Source organism: Mesoplodon bidens (genome assembly GCF_964165515.1).
Source record: "Mesoplodon bidens genome assembly, chromosome: 13".
NCBI lineage: Eukaryota > Metazoa > Chordata > Mammalia > Artiodactyla > Ziphiidae > Mesoplodon > Mesoplodon bidens.
In genome coordinates this window covers 67,067,763-67,089,574 of record NC_138169.1, presented here as the reverse complement: position 1 = coordinate 67,089,574, position 21,812 = coordinate 67,067,763, and the positions used below count along the sequence as shown (strand labels likewise).

At 40.0% G+C, this 21,812-nt stretch overlaps 1 protein-coding gene across 4 annotated transcripts in view; it reads right to left on the bottom strand.

Annotated features, from left to right (window-relative positions):
- Positions 1 to 14,090, bottom strand: part of ME2 (malic enzyme 2) — a 57,463-nt gene extending 43,373 nt beyond the window's left edge. Inside the window, exon 1 of one of the 4 annotated variants that reach the window (XM_081252560.1) lies at positions 13,777 to 14,090. The gene's annotated coding sequence lies outside the window, so the exon portion shown is untranslated. The remainder of the gene's footprint in view (positions 1 to 13,776) is intronic. The other 3 variants (XM_081252561.1, XM_081252563.1, XM_081252562.1) reach the window with 3 other exon arrangements.
- Between the last annotated feature and the right edge of the window lie 7,722 nt (positions 14,091 to 21,812).

The following is a 21,812-nucleotide window of genomic DNA, read 5'->3' as shown; positions in this document are numbered from 1 at the left end:
TCTGCCGTTGCAGGCTCGGATACCCCTCCCTCTGCCCAGCCTGAGTGAGCCAGAGCCCCCTAATCAGCTGCTACTTTAACTCCGTCCAGTCTGGGCGGGGAACAGATGCCCTCAGGCGACCTACACGCAGAGGTGGGTCCAAACCAAAAGCTGAACCCCGGGAGATGTGTGAACAAAGAAGAGAAAGGGAAATTTCTCCCAGCAGCCTCAGGAGCAGCGGACCAAATGTCCACCATCAACTTGATGTACCTTGCATCTGTGGAATACCTGAACAGACAACAAACCATCCCAAAATTGAGGCAGTGGACTTTGGGAGCAACTTTAGACTTGGGTTTGCTTTCTGCATCTAATTTGTTTCTGGTTTTATGTTTATTTTAGCTGAGTATTTACAGCTTATTATCATTGGTAGATTTGTTTATTGATTTGATTGCTCTCTTCCCTTTTTTTAAATATATATATATTTTCCTTTTTCTCGTTTTGTCACTGTGTATGTGTATGCTTCTTTGTGTGATTTTGTCTGTATAGATTTGCTTTTACCATCTGTCCTAGGGTTCTGTCTGTCCTTTTTTTTTTTTTTTTTTTTGTATAGTTCTTAGCACTTGTTACCATTGGTGGATTTGTTTTTCGGTTTGGTTGTTCTTTCCTTTTTTATACTTTTTAATTTTTTATTTTTAATAATTTTTTTATTTTTAATTTTAATAACTTTATTTTATTTTATTTTTCTCCCTTTTCTTCTGAGCTGAGTGGCTGACAGGGTCTTGGTGCTCCAGCAGGGTGTCAGGCCTGAGCCTCTGACGTGGGAGAGCCGAGTTCAGGACACTGTACCACCAGAGACTTCCCAGCTCCATGTAATATCAAACGGCAAAAGCTATCCCAAAGATCTCCATCTCAATGCTAAGACCCAGCTTCACTCAACAACCAGCAAGCTACAGCGCTGGATATCCTATGCCAAACAGCTAGCAAGATAGGAACACAACCCCACCCATTAGCAGAGAGGCTGCCTAAAATCATAATAAGTTCACAGACACCCCAAAACACACCACCAGACACGGTCCTGCCCACCAGAAAGACTAGATCCAGTCTCATTCACCAGAACACAGGCATCAGTCCCCTCCACCAGGAAGCCTACATAACCCAATGAACCAACCTTACCCACTGGGGGCAGACGCCAAAAACAATGGGAACTACAAACCTGCAGCCTGAGAAAAGGAGACCCCAAACACAGTAAGTTAAGCAAAATGAGAAGACAGAAAAACACACAGCAGATGAAGGAGCAAGATAAAAACCCACCAGAACAAACAAATGAAGAAGAAATAGGCAGCCTACCTGAAAAAGTATTCAGAGTAATGTTAGTAAAGATGATTCAAAATCTTGGAAATAGAATGGAGAAGATAAAAGACAGGTTTAACAAGGAACTAGAAGAACTAAAGAGCAAACAAACAATGATGAACAACACAATAAATGAAATAAAAAATTCCCTAGAAGGAATCAATAGCAGAATAACTGAGGCAGAAGAACGGATAAGTGACCTGGAAGATAAAATAGTGGAAATAACTACTGCAGAGCAGAATAAAGAAAAAAGAATGAAAAGAATTGAGGACAGTCTCAGAGACCTCTGGGACAACATTAAACACACCAACATTTGAATTATAGGAGTCCCAGAAGAAGAAGAGAAAAAGGGACTGAGAAAATATTTGAAGAGATTATAGTTGTAAACGTCCCTAATATGGGAAAGGAAATAGTCAATCAAGTCCAGGAAGCACAGAGAGCCCCATATAGGACAAATCCAAGGAGAAACACGCCAAGACACATATTAATCATACTATCAAAAATTAAATACAAAGGAAAAATATTAAAAGCAGCAAAGGAAAAGCAACAAATAACATACAAAGGAATGCCCATAAGGTTAACAGCTGATCTTTCAGCAGAAACTCTGCAAGCCAGAAGGGAGTGGCAGGACATATTTAAAATGATGAAAGGGAAAAACTTACAACCAAGATTACTCTACCCAGCAAGGATCTCATTCAGATTTGATGGAGAAATTAAAAACTTTACAGACAAGCGAAAGCTAAGAGAATTCAGTACCACCAAACCAGCTTTAACAACAAATGCTAAAGGAACGTCTCTAGGCAGGAAACACAAGAGAAGAAAAAGACCTACAATAACAAACCCAAAACAATTAAGAAAATGGTAACAGTAACATACATATCGATAACTACCTTAAATGTAAATGGATTAAATGCTCCAACCAAAACACGGAGACTAGCTGAATGGATACAAAAACAAGACCTGTGTATATACGCTGCCTACAAGAGACCCACATCAGACTTAGGGACACATACAGACTGAAAGAGAGGGGATGGAAAAAGAGGCTAAGCAATACACTACTAAATAACCAAGAGATCACTGAAGAAATCAAAGAGGAAATCAAAAAATACCTAGAAACAAATGACAGTCAAAACACGACGACCCAAAACCTATGGGATGCAGCAAAAGCAGTTGTAAGAGGGAAGTTTATAGCAATACAATCCTACCTCAAGACACAAGAAACATCTCAAATAAACAACCTAACCTTATATCTAAAGCAATTAGAGAAAGAAGAACAAAAAAAAAACCCTAAAGTTAGCAAAAGGAAAGAAATCATAAAGATCAGATCAGAAATAAATGAAAAAGAAATGAAGGAAACGATAGCAAAGATCAATAAAACTAAAAGCTGGTTCTTTAAGAAGATAAACAAAACTGTTAAACCATTAGCCAGTCGCATCAACAAAAAAAGGGAGAAGACTCAAATCAACAGAATTAGAAATGAAAAAAGAAGAAGTAAAAACTGACACTGCACAAATACAAACGATCATGAGAGATTACTACAAGCAAATCTGTGCCAATAAAATGGACAACCTGGACGAAGTGGACAAATTCTTAGAAAAGCACAACCTTCCGAGACTGAACTAGGAAGAAATAGAAAATATAAACAGACCAATCACAAGCACTGAAATTGAAACTGTGATTAAAAATCTTCCAACAAACAAAAGCTCAGGACCAGGTGGCTTCACAGGCGAATTCTATTAAACATTTAGAGAAGAGCTAACACCTATCCTTCTCAAACTCTTCCAAAATATAGCAGAGGGAGGAACACTCCAAAATTCATTCTATGAGGCCACCATCACCCTGATACCAAAACCAGAAAAAGATGTCACAAAAAAAGAAAACTACAGGCCAATATCACTGATGAACATAGATGCAAAAATCCTCAACAAAAACTAGCAAACAGAATCCAACAACACATTAAAAGGATCATACACTGTGATCAAGTGGGGTTTATCCTAGGAATGCAAGGATTCTTCAATATACACAAATCAATCAATGTGATACACCATATTAACAAACTGAAGGATAAAAGCCATATGATCATCTCAATAGATGCAGAAAAAGCTATTGACAAAATTCAACAGCCACTTATGATAAAAGCCCTCCAGAAAGTAGGCACAGAGGGAACTTTCCTCAACATAATAAACGACATATATGACAAACCTACAGCCAGCATTGTTCTCAACGGTGAAAAACTGAAACCACTTTCACTAAGATCAGGAACAAGACAAGGTTGCCCACTCTCACCACTATTATTCAACATAGTTTTGGAATTTTTAGCCACAGCAATCAGAGAAGAAAAAGAAATAAAGGGAACCCAAATCGTAAAAGAAGTAAAACTGTCATTGTTTGCAGATGACCTGATACCATACACAGAGAATCCTAAAGATGCTACCAGAAAACTACTAGAGCTAATCAATGAATTTGGTAAAGTAGCAGGATACGAAATTAATGCACAGAAATCTCTTGCATTCCTATACACTAATGATGAAAAATCTGAAAGAGGAATTAAGGAAACACTCTCATGTACCACTGCAACAAAAAGAATAAAATACCTAGGAATAAACCTACCTAAGGAGACAAAAGACCTGTATGAAGAAAACTATAAGACACTGATGAAAGAAATTAAAGACGATACAAACAGATGGACAGATATACCATGTTCTTGTATTGGAAGAATCAACATTGTGAAATGACTACACTACCCAAAGCAATCTACAGATTCAGTGGAATCCCTATAAAACTACCAATGGCATTTTTCACAGAACTAGAACAAAAAATTTCACAATTTGTATGGAAAGACAAAAGACCCCGAACAGCCAAAGCAATCTTGAGAAGGAAGAACAGAGTTGGAGGAATCAAACTCCCTGACTTCAGACTATACTACAAAGCTACAGTAGTGGCACAAAGACAGAAATATAGGTCAATGGAACAGGACATAAAGCCCAGAGATAAACCCACACACATATGGTTACCTTATCTTTGATAAATGAAGCAAGAATATATAATGGAGAAAAGACAGTCTCTTCAGTAAGTGGTGCTGGGAAAACTGGACAGCTACATGTAAAAGAATGAAATTAGAACACTTCCTAACACCATACACAAAAATAAACTCAAAATGGATTAAAGACCTAAATGTAAGGCCAGAAACTATCAAACTCTTAGAGGAAAACATAGGCAGAACACTCTATGACATTAATCACAGCAAGATCCTTTTGGACCCACCTCCTAGAGAAATGGAAATAAAAACAAAAATAAACACATGGGACCTAATGAAACTTAAAAGCTTTTGCTCAGCAAAGGAAACCATAAACAAGACCAAAAGACAACCCTCAGAATGGGAGAAAATATTTGCAAATGAAGCAACTGACAAAAGATTAATCTCCAAAATTTATATGCAGCTCAATAACAAAAAAACAAACAACCCAATCCAAAAATGGGCAGAATACCTAAATAGACATTTCTCCACAGAAGATATACAGACTGCCAACAAACACATGAAAGAATGCTCAACATCACTAATCATTAGAGAAATGCAAATCAAAACTACAATGAGATATCATCTCACACCAGTCAGAATGGCCATCATCAAAAAATCTACAATAAGTGCTGCAGAGGGTGCGGTGAAGAGGGAACCCTCCTACACTGTTGGTGGAAATGTAAATTGATACAGCCACTATGGAGAACAGTATGGAGGTTCCTTAAAAAACTAAAAATAGAACTACCATATGACCCAGCAATCCAACTACTGGGCATATACCCTGAGAAAACCATAACTCAAAAAGAGTCATGCACCACAATGTTCACTGCAGCACTATTTACAATAGCTAGGACATGGAAGCAACCTAAGTGTCCATCGACAGATGAATGGATAAAAATGTGGCACATATGTAATGGAATATTACTCAGCCACAAAAAGAAATGAAATTGAGTTATTTGTAGTAAGGTGGATGGACCTAGAATCTGTCATACAGAGTGAAGTAAGTCAGAAAGAGAAAAACAAATACTGTATGCTAATACATATATATGGAATTTAAAAAAAAAAAGAAAAGGTTCTGAAGAACCTAGGGGCAGGACAGGAATAAAGACGCAGACGTAGAGAATGGACTTGAGGACACGGGGAGGGGGAAGGGTAAGCTGGGACGAAGTGAGAGAGTGGCGTTGACATATATACACTACCAAATGTAAAACAGATAGCTAGTGGGAAGCAGCCGCATAGCACAGGGAGATCAGCTCGGTGCTTTGTGACCACCTAAAGGGGTGGGATAGGGAGGGTGGGAGGGAGACGCAAGGGGGTGGGGGAATATGGGGATATATGTATACATATAGCTGATTCACTTTGTTATACAGCATCAACTAACACAACAATGTAAAGCAATTATACTCCAATAAAGATGTTTAAAAAATACATTTATGTTTCTACAGGTTGTAAGGGATTATAAAATACATAAGGTGAAGGCAAAGATTCACTTTTCCTGACAACAGTCTAAGTCCTTGGATAATAATCATTGCTACTCTTTATTTATTACCTACTACAGTGTGCCAAATATTTACCCTTTTTCTAATCCACACAAGTGTGGCAAGGTATGAAACATCTAGTAAACAGCAAGTGTTTTCATGGAAGTGATTTCAATGTAAACAGGTGTGGGAGAGTTTAGGTTGAAGGTGGAAATATAAATAATAGAAAAGCCTGGAGCACATACTTTCAGAGGAAGTGAAGCCATCCAGATTCTTAATCTAAACGTCAAATTTTAAGGTATTAGTAATATTCAATATTTAAATTCAGTGTACTAAATTTTTTGTTTTTAGAAAACCTGTTATGTAATATTTAAAAATCATGCAAATTGCCTTGAAAACATGTTTTTGTCCTTTCACATCCATCGCAAACATTATGAGAATTTTTCAGAATAGAAAACTACATAATACATTAAACCTTAAATATTTACTGATGGGAATATAATAGATTCTTCTGCATATCAATCTCCTACTAAATATCAATTTGCAACGCTCATTTATTTATTTAATCGTCATAAACCATTATAATTATCATGCAATAGTTTTTAAATGGAATTTCTATTTGTTGAGAAATCCATGGGCTGTATATGGGGGTGCAGCAAAATCATCTACATTAGGATTTTAAGTTAATTTTTATGGAGCTGAAATTCACATAACAAAATTAACTGTTTTAAAATAAACAATTCAGAGGGATTTAGAAAATCCATAATGGTGTACAACCACCTCTATCTGGTTCCAAAACATTTTCATCATCCCAGAAGGAAATACCACACCCATTAACCAGTTTTCCCCACTCCCCCAGTGACTGCAACCACCAGTCTGCTTTCTGTATTTTTGTATTTACCTATTCTGGATATTTCATATAAATGTGGTACCTAAATATGGGCACAAAACAAGAAATCTGAATGATCATAAGCACATCAAGAATCATGGGAGACGGGAATTGGGGAAAGAGATAGAACAGATGTTGTTTAAAGGTACAAACTTTCAACAAGACGCCTAAGAGATAAGTCCTAGAGATCTAATGCATAGTGAACACAGACAACAATATTGTATTATAATCATCTAACTTGCAAAGAGACTAGAACTTAATTATTCCAACCACTAAAAAGAAATTATAATCAGGTAATGTGCAGAGGTGCTAATTATCAGTACAATGGCAATATTACAATGTATCAAATTAACCCGTTGTACACCTTAAATTTACACAATGTTTCATGTCAAATGTATTTCAATAATGATAATAAAAAAGAATCACGAGAGACACCATAAGATAACTGATTGGTTTTCTTCAAAAATGTAAATGCCATGAAAAACACTAAAGAACCATTGCAATTTAAAGAAGAGCGAACAGATAGGACAACTAAGCGCAAAACCTGATCCCCCAAAATGCCATCAAGGATATTACTGGGATAACTGGCAAAATTGGGAGATATACTGTAACTTACATAAAAGTCTTGTATAATTTTAAATTTTCTGAGTTCAATAACCATATGTAAGAGGTATCCTTTTCTGAAAATACACAGTGAAGTATTAAGGGGCCAAGAAGTATGATGTATACAACCACATCTTTCAAATTATTTCAAAATAAATTTTGAAAAGACAGAAATTGAAAGTGCAGCCCTGATCATGTTTGTGTGGTTCTTCCAGGAGAGAAAGCATTATTTATCACAATTAAAACTTTGGTACCAGAAGACTGGATTAGTATTGCAGCATATTGGTGAGCTAGGAAAATCTAAAACAGTATGGAATACCTTTTATTTTATTTAAAATCAAAGACTATCTGAGAAAAATACACTTTGCAATTAGTACTTGTGGTGTAATAAGAAATATATGTGGTCTTGATCCCCAGTTCTTGTACAGAGTTTCTAAAAACTGCTGGAATTTCTTGAGTGACAGGAGTATCTTTTGTTATTCATAAGCAGCCCCTTTTGATCAGACCTGAGTTTATGCTAATGAGGTGACTTAGGGTGAGGCCACTACAGAACCTCGGTCACCAGAAAGACCAAGTGATTATTAGAGAGTGGGAACTTTCAGTACCACTCCAGTTCCCCTGGGAAAGGGGGTGTGAACAATGGCGATTAAGATCCATAAAAACTTTTGAACAAAGAGAGTTGATGAGCTTTCAGGTTGGTGAACACATCTAGGTGCTGGGGGGTGGCAAGAGCAGAGGGCAAGGATGCGCCGTGCCCTCCCCGACCCCACCCCCAATACCTAGTCCTATGTGTCTTTTCCATCTGTTCCTGAGTTGTATCCTTTTATAAGAAACCGGTAAATATAAGTAAAGTGTCTCCCTGATTTCTGTGAGCCATTACAGCAAATGATCTAACCTAAGGGGTTGTGGGAAGCCCTGATGTACAGCTGGTTGGTAAGAAGCATAGGTCAAAACCTGGGGCTTGCCGACTGGCATCTGAAGTGGGGGCAGTCCTTCCGGGCTGAGTCCCTAACTTGTGGGATCTGAAGTTACCTCCAGGTAGACAGTGTTAGAATTAAGTTGTAGCACACCCCGTCAGTGTCTGCCTAGAGCTGGAGAACTCCTGGGTGTGGGGAAAAAACACATTTGGTTGCCGGAAGAGTTGAGTCTGTGAGTAGGAAGAAAGTTTTTCCCTTCAGTAGTTAAGATCAGCATTCTGACATATAAAGTCTTCTATTTTCAGCTCCTAGCTAAAATTTTGCTTCTATCAAATACTGAATTTAGTCTGTAAAATAAAGATTACCTATTAAATCTACCTCATAGGTAACTGTAATGATCAAATGAGAGAATAGATGCAGAAAAGTATTAAAGACTTAAAGAGTAAAGTGTTACAGCACTCAAATTATTACTTTATGACTAAGTGATAGAGAGTAAAATAAAATATAAAAGTAATTTTAATAGTGTCTTTAAAACAAGTAGGCATAAGTTAAAAAACAACTTAAGGAGAAAAACCAATCTCTGCCAAAAATAGAACCAAGGACTAAGGAGAGACAGACAGACAGCAGGCTTAATAGCAGCTGGAGGCAACAGGACAAAATGGGGAAAACCCACACCTAACTCCTCATGTTATACAGACAGGATGGAAGAACTGTAAAAATGAGTGAAGTAAAAACAGGAAACAAAATAAGGTGGGGCTTCCCATTTTGAACAAATATGAAAACTCAAGCTGCTTACTTGAGCTTCCTGGATATTGAGGTATGCTTGTGGTTTCTCCCTCTGGTGTGTCATTCATCCTGCCTTGCCCTGGGGGTTAAGTGAATTTACTCTCTGGGTGGTGTTTATAAACTGGACTGGGACTGAAACTGCTAGGCCACTGACTGCTGGAGAATACTCTCCCTGGCCCCCTAGCTGGGGGTAGAAAGCAGAAGTTCAATGTACTAGAGACCAAAATTAGAGAGAGGTCATGACTAGGTACAGTGAGCACAAGCTCTGCAGTCAGACTGAATCTGGATGCAGCTAATGACCAGTTTGGAATCAGTTATGCTACCCAATCATTCCCAAATGGTCTCAGAATTGGTGTCTGTCTGAGACACGTTTTTCACTAGTCTATAACCAAATGAGAAAAACTAGGACAACGTAGTATTGAAATAGGAGGGAAGGGGGCAGGGCACAACCTCTGAAAGAATGACATAGCCCAAGGACATGACATAAACGGATTAGAACCAAATGGGTCCAAGATGGCAGACAGGTCGACTTCCACTAGACCTTGAGCCTCAGTAGAAGCTCACTGTAACACGTCAGCAAGCTAAATGACAAACCCACAGGTGCCATGACAGTTCTAAGGTGACCATAAGGATCAAAAAGTGGGCGGTGGCCCAATTCCTGGAAATCCCCGCCCCTTCCTGAAATAGCTGGAATACTCCTCCCACTCATTAGCCTATGAAATTACCCACCACTATAAAAACTGACAACCCCATACCCTGGTGCCTTTCTCACCTTTTGAGATGGCCCACGCTCTGTTTGTGGAGTGCATTTCTCCCAAGGCCTCTCGCCTTCTGAGATGGCCCACACTGTCTGTGGAGTGTGTTTCTCTCTAAATAAATCCACTTCTTACCTATCACTTTGTCTCTCACTGAATTTTTTCTGCTATGAGACATCAAGAACCTGAGCTTCGTTAAGTCCTGAAACCAGGTGTATGATCTCAGTTGGAAGACTGTGGGTTTTTCCTGGGTTCGAGTCCTGGCCTCGTGGGTTCAAGTCCCAGTCTGGGTTTTGGCCAGGTTTGAGTCCTGGCCACGTGGGTTCAAGTTCCAATCTGAGGTGCATGGTTTCAGAATAGTTTTTCATAATACTAAATTTATTGTCTTAGTCTTCATGTTGTAATTATCTTCCTCCCTTTTTGGTGGTAAAAAAGTTTTTTTTTGTTTTGAAAGGATGGGGATGGTAGATTGTAGTCGTTTTTAAAAAGGTCTATAACCTTGACAGAATTAAAAGTTGGCGATCTTACGTCTGGTCCCAATTGCCCCCCTACACACACACTTTTCTTTTTTTAACTTACCCATGAAGTCCAACAGTCTGGGAACCCCTAACTTAAGTCTCACTTTTCTTACCAATAAAGTAGGGAAGGGGAAGGGAAACTCTATTTTGCAGTTGTGTGCAGTAATGATAATATTTAAACAAAGCATCAACCCTTTAGAGCTTTTTTATCATCATCATAAAGAGCTCGACCACTTCACTTGGTTTATTCAATAAAATCCATATCCAGGCAATCTGGCAGAGTGGTCAAAGGCAAGCTCTGGAATCAGACCACTGGACTTAAATCCTAGCTTTGCCCCTGCTACACTGTTAGCTCCATCATCTTGAGTAAGTCGGAGTTAAGCCTCAATCTCCTTGGACTGTAGTTATTTCATCACTTGAATGGGGATGATAAACAACAGGACCTATTAAATAGGGCCATTTTAAGATTAAAATTAGATAATCCATGTAAGATGATTATCACAGTGCCCTCTAAGTGCTCTATAAATGTTATTTATCTATGCATTATTGTTATTAGTAGTAATAAACTGAAGAGGTCAGAAGATGCTTTCTAAATGCCTCTTTCTGCATCAACATCTTCCAATGTAAAATCCATATTAAGAGGCTATGACGGGGCTTCCCTGGTGGCGCAGTGGTTAAGAATCTGCCTGCCAATGCAGGGGACACGGGTTCGAGCCCTGGTCTGAGAAGATCCCACATGCCGCAGAGCAACTAAGCCCGTGGGCCATAACTGCTGAGCCTGTGCTCTAGAGCCCGCGAGCCACAACTACTGAGCCTGCGTGCTACAACTACTGAAGCCCAAGCGCCTAGACCGTGCTCCGCAACAAGAGAAGCCACGACAATGAGAAGCCTGTGCACTGCAACGAAAAGTAGCCTCCACTCGCCGCAAAGAGAGAAAGCCCGCACACAGCAGGGAAGACCCAGCACAGCCAAAAAAATAACTTAAAAAAAAAAGAGGCTATGAGGTTTGTATATTAACTATACTTCAATAAAAAGTTTTTTGTTTAAAAAGAAACTATGAGGAAAATCATGGTTAACATTTATTTAAACTATTTCAAATTAAATCTCTAGGTCAAGAATGAGAATCTGGATGACACACAGATCCAGGCAAATATCAAGTGTCATCCTAAACAATATCTACATAATCAATGTTTCCTAACTTTTGAAATTTGTACATATTGATCAAGGCAGGTACAATGTGCAGCCATATAATCAAAACGGTGACTTTCAAATAAAATAATTAACTTTTAATAAAATGGTTACTGTTTTATTAAATCAAATGTGGAGTAATTTTGATATTTAGTATGAATTTTGTTCTCTAATATTGATCCTCAGTAAACAACTATACATTTTAGTGTTATGTTTTTTTAACTGTTTTTTTAAATTTATTTTTTATACAGCAGGTTCTTATTAGTCATCAATTTTATACACATCAGTGTACACATGTCAATCCCAATCGCCCAATTCATCACACCACCATCCCCACCCCACTGCGGCTTCCCCTCCTTGGTGTCCATAGTTATTTATGTTTTAAAATATGGTTAAGTTGGTCTGAAATTCACCAATATAAATTATAATTAATTTTAGTTTAACTTAATATAAACTGTAATGTAGTTTAGAATAGCTCATTTTCTTATATGAAATTAAATACAATTTATGCACAAACAGCATTATGGTAAGAGTTAATTTACAAAAGAAATTCTCAAATGGTAAATGGGTTTTTTCTTTATGAATTTTTAATGCATTTTCATAACAAATTTATTAAAAGACAAAAACATTATACATAAACACCTTCTAAGAGTGAAACCTGTAAGCGGTTCTGTCTCAGGAATAACTATTGAGCAAGAGTAAGTTTTAATTCTCAAGAGAATGCAAAACTTCTACAGAAGCATAGCCCAACATTTCCTTTTAACTTATGGTAAAGGTATATCAGCATTTCTAGCCTCTATGCCTAACTTTTAATTAAGTCTTTATAGCTACCATAAAAGAATCAGATAACAGATTATAAATCATTGCTCACAGTTGATTATTTAAAGGTCCACTATTAGAAGATAACGCTAAATATTTTTCCTTTATTTCTGCAAACCATGTAACATAACAACTCAACTAGTTATAGTAGTTACACAAGATATACTTACCTATCATTTGCGTAACTACTATAGTGTGTGTATATGTATGTGTATACACACACGCGCACGCACACAGCTGTGTATGTGGGGGGGGGTTGTAAGGAAATGACTGTTTCTTCTCTAATTTCCAGAATGCTTGGCAACTAAAGATCAAAACTTAGGAGCACACCACTGCACTTAGCTTTACAGCATGAACAATGCTTAAGGAGCATACAAGCTTAAGAGGAGGCTGGAGCTATTAAGTTAGATTGCCTGAGTTCGAATCCAGGCTTTGCCACGTAAAACCTGTGATCTTGGGTAAGTTACTTAGCCTTTCTAATTTTCATTTGTAACCTGGAGATAATAAAGAGTGCCAACCTCAGAGCATTATTTTGAGATAATTCTTGCAGAAAACAGCACTCGGCTCCTGATTAACAATTAATACGTGCTTCCATGTTATCAGTTGCAACACTAAAAGAAATAACAGTGCTATCAACTGTTTTGTTTTGAAGTGACTGCCACAAACATTAAGAAGGTAAATCAAACAGATATGCGATAACACGTTTTGTAAGGAAGCACCTCTGCTGAGATCTGTTATTTTGATTAAGCTTCTTCTCACCAAACGGCAACAGAAATTTTCTAGAATTATCTTCGGAACCAAGAAAGTCAAATCCGGGACCTCAGTGTAACACCACACAAGCAGAAATGGATATCACCAGCGTCAAAGAAACACCTGCCAATCCTGGTCCACAGATGTCATTTCACATGAATGGGCAGAACCGTTCCAATCTTAGAACTTTCTAGCCTGCAACAAACTTCCTTTACAGCAAGGAACAATCACAACACACAAACAAAATGCCTAACTCCTGCCATTAATTCATCCCTGCAGAAAAAGAGAACTATTCGATAAGGGGATTTGGAGCGACAAAATCGGTCTTTAAGGGGCGCGGGAGTAAAGGGTATAAGAGATGCTCCTGTTAAGGAAGCCGCAGGGCCTTACTCCAGGTCGGGAAGTGGGGGGCGCCCTGGGACGGGCGAGTCTCGACCGGGAAGTCGCGTCCCCAAACCGTGCTCCAGGGAAGAGCTGCCCACGGTCAAACAGTGGGTGCCGAGACCCCACCGTTCTCCACGGTCTCAGCCGGGACTCGACGAACCCCTTCCCTTCACCCCGCCCTCCCATCCGCCAAGCTGGGACCTTGAGGGCCGCATGCGCGGAGGCCGGCGGCGGGTCCGCGCTCGGCTCCCCGGGCCGGGATGAGGAGGCCGGCGCCCGCTCCCATCCCGGAACTCCCGCCCGGCAGGCCGCCCGCAGCTGCGAGCCGTGCGGAGCCTTACCCCACGTCTAGCCAGGCGACAGGTGGTGCTGCCGGCGGAGAGGCCACGGCCCCGCAGCCCACCCGGACGATGCTCAGCTCCGAGCGAGTTCGGCCCTCCCCTTCTCGAGGCTTTCCGGAGCCGGCTCCAGGTCAGGATCGGACTGGCTGGGTTGGCTGGATACTAGCCGAGGCAGCCAGTAAATCCGCGTACTGAGAAGAGGGAACAGGGAGTACAGCCGGCGCGGCCCCATGGGGGGAGACTGACGGGGGCGCAGACCAATACGGAGGCAGGAAGCCAGCCTTGAGGGGCGGGGCTCCGCTTTGAGGTTTCGCGAGCGGCGCACCCGCGTTCCAGCCTTGCAGGACCTTCCTCTATCTGGTGGCTAGAGGTTACCATTTGGGGCCAGGTGCATGCCCTTAAGGGCCCGACCCCAAGGAGTGAAAGAGGGGTTCTGTAGGGTGGGAGAAGTCCGGATATAAAGACGATAACCGCCGCCCCAGGAAAAGACCTGGGGCTGGGTACCGCAGAATTCGCCTTCCCGCGGCTGGCGGTATGGTTGGGGGTGATGGCTGCGCGTTCGCGCGAAAAGAGGCTCTGCGCAGGCGCGGACGAGGCCGGGAATGGGGTGGGGTGGGGTGGGGCGTGTCGGCGGGTACCAGTCTCAGATCCCGAGAAGAGGGGAAGGCTGGGAGTTTGGGTCGGTTCTGGACAGCCAGTGGAGGCAGGGAGAGGACTGCAGAGATTTAAGAGCGGGATGCACGCCAGGAGAATGGAGAAGCAGAAGAGGGAGGACCCAGGAAATGCGAAGCCTCCGCACTTGAGGACCAATTTATGTTTCTGAGCAATTTTTGTTTGTCTAAGTGTTGCTCTTCTGCCGAATTCTTTGCTACTCTCCACGGTTGCTGACACACTTTTTGGCCTGCAGGGAATTTACTAATGATCCCTACAATCACAGGCACCATAAATAGATATTCAATGTTCCCTCTCAGAAAAGCACTGGAACCCTAAATTGTCATCTTGAAAGCTGCAGGACCATACCTTAATACAACTATACCCACCCACGGTTATGATATTGGAGGATATTTCTTCATTCTTATTTCAGAAAATGTTATCACCAAAAATTCTTTACTGTAATCGAGTTCGTGTGCTTTTAAAGTATAGTAATAATAGTTTTTAACTAAAGATGTAAAGGATGAAAAAGAGGCAAGGCAGGGCTTCCCTGGTGGTGCAGTGGTTGAGAGCCCGCCTGCCGATGCAGGGAACACGGGTTCGTGCCCAGGTCCGGGAGGATCCCACATGCCGCGGAGCGGCTGGGCCCGTGAGCCATGGCCGCTGAGCCTGCGTGTCCGGAGCCTGTGCTCCGCAACGGGAGAGGCCACAGCAGTGAGAGGCCCGTGTACCGCAAAAACAAAACAAAAAACAAAACAAAACAAAACAAAACAAAACAAAAAAGAGGCAAGGCAGATTAAATGAGAAAATTAAAAGCGATGGAGATCTAGGATAGAGAAAATTGAGCAGAAGTAGAAAAAAGTGAATTCCCTCCCCTCCTAAACTCATTGACAATTGTGTAAAATTTGGAGCAGCCATATCACTCTAAGCATGGAAGGGTGGGGCATATTGGGGAAACAGTAGTTGGAGCATAAATGATAGGTATGGCTACTATAGTAACCACCGCTGGGAAAGAGAGACTATAAACAAGCATGACCTAAAATAACCCTGCTTGCCAGAAATTGTCAAGATGCCGCAATCTGAATGACAGAAAATTTAAAAATTACAAGTGTCATTATAAATGCTTCATTAGTAGAGGTAAAATTATTTTGTCTTTGAAAGATAGTTTGCCCTACAGTAGAATGATCCCAGGTTGAAGGGTTGTAGAGAGCTATCATGGATGGGACTTTTTTTGGTTAAATCGAGGTCAGTTCATTCCTTATTAAGTGAAATATATGTTAATGTCAAAGAGGCACACAGCACTGTTTCACTGGTCTGCCCCAATTCACTTCTCCTTAGTCGCTTAGGTGATTGGTCTGAGGCGTCCTATCCAGTACAGTGATATGTGGCTATGGAGCACTTGAAATATGGCTAGTCTAAATTAAGATACACACTGAGTTCCAGAACAGTGCAAAAAAAAGGGGGAAATATCTCAATTTTTAAAATATTGATCACATGTTGAAATAATAGTTTGGATATTTGGGGTTAAATGAAATATATTATTAAAATTAATTTCACCTCTTTCTTTTTATTTTTTTAACACGGCTACTATAAAACTTAAAATTACATATGTAGCTCCCATTTGTGGCTTGCTTTATATTTCAGTTGGGCAAGGACCCTGTTGGAGTCACATACATGGAAGCTTTTGGGTGGGACTTTTGAAAAGGCTTTTTTAAAAAAGGAAAGGCTTTTTACAAAAGACTCAACTGGCATGTACCTTTTGCTTCATCCCACTTCTCCTCACTATAAATGTTTGGAAGCCTGGCACCCATCATCGGACCATAAGATGACAAGCAAGAGATTGAAGGCTTACACTGTAAGTGTGTTGGCAGGATGGAAAAACCAGGGTCCCCAACAGTATTACTGAGCCATGTTCAGCCTTGATTCCTATGCCTGTATTTCCTGTATTGTGAAATAAGCCTCTGTTTGTATAAATCACCTCAAATAGGGTTTTCTGTTATTTGGGCTAACAATAACTTCTACAAGTTACTGTTAAAATGCACAAAAATCTTGGTTCCTGTCATATTATCTGAATTTATACTTCTTTCTTTAGAATAGCTCATAATTCCCATTAGGTCAAATCGAGGATGTCAGATCTAAAGTTACTATTTTACTACTGCATTAATAGTGATAATAATACTGCTTTGATTTTGTGTGCCCCTAACCTACTATATTAGATACTGGACCTTTAAATTCATTTAAAAATAATTCTATACTTGAAATTTGTCTATACACATATTACTTCTAGAGACCTAGGGATGTAGTATGTGATTGCACTTGGCTTTTTAAATTTAAACTAATGAGACATCTTAGTGTCTCCCTTTATTACTGAATCAAAATAGCATCACTTACAGATGAAATAGCTCAATTCAAGCAAGAATGTTGGACCTATAGAGGCTAAAAAGGTAAATTCAGAAGAGCACAGTAGTTTTCAAAGCTTAGGAGGATTATTGTGTTTAAAGTGTTGGAATGACGTTCCACACATTTGTTTTCAGTCATACAGAAAATTCACCACTGGTTGCAGAATAACAACCACTTTAACCCAGGAGTTGTATCTTTTGGTGTGGTCCTTGCTTATAGAAACCAGCAGAGAAACTGTGGAAGGTTTTAGATTTTATGTCTCTATTAATGATTATTCATGTAATCAATTACATTGGTCTTTTTCCAATGCTTTCATTATTTAGACCCAGAATATATGTAATATATCACCAAGTACCTGTGACATGAAAGGAACATGTTAGTTGCTATATTAACTTCCAGTATGCGTGTGTGTGTGTTGGAGAAGAAGACTTTTTTGTTGAAACTTGTTTTGGACTTTTTTGTTGAAACTTGTTTTATGTTTTCCACTTTCTGGATTTCCTTGCGAGAATGAAAGGACCTCTCCAAAATGCAGGGTTCTCTTCAGTAAATGGAGTTAGAAGCTGACAATCCTGACTAGAAATACAGCTGAACAAGAAATACAACTCCAAGTGGAATATAGATTATCAACAGATTAGACATCCCATTTATGGATAATTTGGGAATGATAGAAGATCGTCAACATCTCTATGAACACGTATGTGTGTAGGGAGGTGTGTTTGCAAACTGTCTGAACAAATCCCTCAGTTCTTCAACCATTTTTTCCTTTTTTGTTGTTTTTTTTACTTACTTTGGGAGTTTCAAATACTCAATTCTAGTACTATCTCTCACACTGTCTTGAAAAAATCACTCAACATCTTTCTCCCATCAAGTGGACAAAGTTAAACTTCCCCTTCCTGTATCAAAGGGCATTGAAAGGAGGAAATGTGACAAAAAATAAGCAAGGGCTTTGTAAAGTTAACACGATACAAATGCAAATGAAGCATTCTCATTCAGGTTCCGTGCCAGGCATGTAAGTGATGTTCAATAAATAATAATTATCATTCACTGAGCACTTATTATCTGCTAAGCATTGCTTTAAGGCTCCTTATGTATATATTAAAATGACTTAACATTTTAAGTGTTAAATGTCTTAACACTATGATGTAGGTATTATTATTATCCCCATTTTACAAACTGAGGACTTACAGGTTGGACTCATCCAAGGGTACCAATAATAAGAGGAAGAGAGATACAAATTATGCTGTACTCGCTCTGAATATTTTTGAGTATTTTTATGTGCAATTCAATGTCTTGGAAAGACCAGAAAGAGCATCTGGAACCTGATGGCACCCCCCACCCCAACCTGGAAAGTGGGAAGGCTCTCCCCACTTAAACTGTCTATTAAAATCCCCTTCATAACTCAAAGGCAAATTCTAATCTCTTCAGTGACTCCTGGTGTAATAGTATGTGAATACACATTGGAATTACCTTGGTGCTTAAAAAAATATATTGCCTTCACTATACCAGTTAAATAGAGAATCTTCTGATATGAGACTCCAGCACCTGTGTTTCTTATTACTTCTCATGTTTGTATTTCTTGTTTAAGTACTTTTCATGTAGTATAAGCTCCGTGAAAGTAAGGATTTATAAAAATTGTTTCTCCCTGTATTCCTCCTAAGTCCTCACATACGATTAATGTTTCAGTAATTCGTGGGCAGGTTTTGAATGTTGATGTCTTCCTTGTTCTAATGAAAGAGTTCTCAGAGTGTGGTTCTGGATCATCATCTCATCATCATCATCATCACCTGGGAACTTGTTAGACATGCAAATACTCAGGCCCTACCCCACACCCACTGAATCAGAAACTCTGTGGTTGGGACCAGGCAGTCTGTGTTTTGACAAGCCCTCCAGGTAATTTAGATACGCGCACAAGTTTGAGAACTACTGTCTGAGGCCATGTATTGATTAAGCAATCCTCAGAGTGTGCTTTACTTTTTGTATAAAAGTTTCACTGAGGGCTTCCCTGGTGGCACAGTGGTTGAGAGTCCGCCTGCCGATGCAGGGGACACGGGTTCGTGCCCCGGTCCGGGAAGATCCCACATGCTGCGGAGCGGCTGGGCCCATGAGCCATGGTTGCTGAGCCTGTGCGCGCAACGGGAGAGGCTACAGCCGTGAGAGGCCAGCGTAACGCAAAAAAAACAAAACAAAAAAACAAACTTGTCAGCCTAGTCTGGGGGTGAGACATAAAAACACTTGGTGAAGGTAAGTACTATCATTAAGAAACAACAATGTTTTCATTATTCCCAGAATACAATGATGTGCTAATGATGATAATTACCTCCAAAAAAGTGCTAACAATTCTTTATATAATTAAAATAAATATAACTTTGCAGGCTGTCTGAAAGAGTAAACTAATAGCATAATAAATAGTGTCTTCATTACCAAAATATTTTAAGGACAGTTCTGGAAATTTTTGTGAAGAACAAAGAGGTTAATATCATAGGCTTGTTAATAATCGAAGAAACTTTACCCCTCAAGGAAAAATAGCATTTTGATGTTTATGGATAATATTGTATCACACTTGATTTTTCTCTAAGACTTTCAAGTATACTGGAGAGAGTAAGGCAAAAATTTGCTACGTCATGTCATTGTGGAAATAACCTCTTTCTTTTAGTGATCCAAAGTGATTTGGTCTTGCTAAGGCTGCCCCTAAGATCTTCCTGAGTCAGAGGCTGCTTGGTGTTACTTATTCTAAATCCTAGTCCAGGCTCCATCATTATCTATAAGCTCTTAAGGGAGGACTCCAGGATCAGCAACATTGGTATCACCTGTGAGCTTGTTAGAAAAATGAAATCAGGATCCCCACTCCAGACCTACAGCATCAGAATCCAACAGGTTTAGGCGGTTCCACACAAATTAGCACTTGAGAAGCACGGAGGACTCCTAAGTCCTAGATTCTGTGAATTCATGTTGCTGTGAATGGATTTTTTTTTTTTTTTTTTTTTTTTGCGGTACGCAGGCCTCTCACTGTTGTGGCCTCTCCCGTTGCGGAGCACAGGCTCTGGAGGCGCAGGCCCAGCGGCCACGGCCCACGGGCCCACGGACCCAGCCGCTCCGCAGCATGTGGGATCTTCCCGGACCCAGGCACGAACCCGCGTCCCCTGCATCGGCAGGCGGACCCTCAACCACTGCGCCACCAGGGAAGCCCCTGTGAATGGATTTTTATTTCTAGATAAAGAATAAGAAGAAGCCCATGATACTTTCTATACCTTCAAAAGGTTCCTATGCCAGGGCAAACAGTTATTCTTTCCTTCTCACACTGAGAGTATGTAATGCTTAAATCTTGAGCAGTACAATTTTATTGTTAATTCACCAGATGTGTAATTACGAACTAGGCACCAGGTGGAATGTTTGCACTGAATAGGATGCATGTAAAGTCTCTGAATAATGTCTAGGAACAAAATCTCAAGAATGTTTGCCTTGACCATCCAAGTAGTGTTCCTGGTATCTTGAGCATAATTTTATATACAGGTCCTTAATAGACCCAGCAGGCTTCATGGCTCTCTGACTACGTGGGATGAAAAGCTACCTGAGGTTCTATCTCTTGGGGGCAGTACAGGGACGTTTTTCTATAAAGTGTTCAAGATTCTCTGGCCAAGAGATTAGCTACAGAAGAACCTGAATTGATAACTTGAGTTTGATTATCCAATATATTTTCCTACTGAGCAATAAATGGTGGGTTCTTGGTGCATGGAATATCAGAACCCTAGAACAGCTCTGACACTGAGTTGAATATTTCATATTTTTTACATCAACGGGATGTGGTCTAACCACAAAGGAAGCCTGGTGTGCTTCTCCTCCCCGTGCTCTTTGACCTTAGACTGACTAGCACTCTGAAATGCTTCTCAAATGAATCACCTTCTACACCAAGCTGCAATCCTGGGCTGGGAATTCTCGATGTTATTTCCATGGCCATTGGTTATCTTAGGAATGTCTGGGGGACCCCAGGACCTCCCTGGAGGTTTGATTCAATTCTGGTGGTTCATGTTGGGGTCTGCACCACCTCCAGCAATTAATAGGGAGCATTCTGTTTTAACAGGCATCCAAAGGGAAGTAGAATATCTTTCCTTTCTTACACTTGAACCAAAACTAAATTGCACAGAACAACATGGAATAAATGATTAGTTCTAAACAATGCAACCTTGAAAAAATTATATCTGGATTCTAACTTACTAAGGGCACCAAATGGTGCAAACAGAATCTGTTGTTCATATCTTTGTGCCTGCAATTAGAAATGATGAACCATAAGCTTTATTCATAAAATACCACATCGGGGTACTTAATCTTTTGTGTGCAATGGACACCATTGACACTCTGTTGAAGCCTACAGACTCCTCAGAATGTTTTTTAATTTTTATTTATTTATTTATTTATTTTTTAGAACCTATTACTTTTATTTTTTTATTTTTTTGCGGTACGCAGGCCTCTCACTTTTGTGGCCTCTCCCGTTGCGGAGCACAGGCTCTGGACGTGCAGGCCCAGCGGCCATGGCTCACGGGCCCAGCCGCTCCACGGCAAGTGGGATCCTCCTGGACCAGGGCACAAACCCGTGTCCCCTGCGTTGGCAGGCGGACTCTCAACCACTGCGCCACCAGGGAAGCCCCAGAATGTTTTTTTAATGCATAAAATAAAATACATAGAATAACTGAAGAATCCAATTATAATGAAATAAAGTTATCAAAATATTTTAAACCTCAAATTTCGGGTATAATAATACACATGCTACTTTATATTGCATTAAATAAAAATCTAACAATGGGTCTAATAACTAGTAAAGATGGGTATAAATGATATTACACAGTACCTGCAACAACTGGAAGGTGATAAGAAAATTCATGGTTTCTATAATCGTAGCAGTTTGTTACCTACATCCATAATTGAAGAAAATGCTAAATTCCAGGTAGAGATTAGTGAGAATAAATATATCTTTCTTAGTCCAAGTTCAG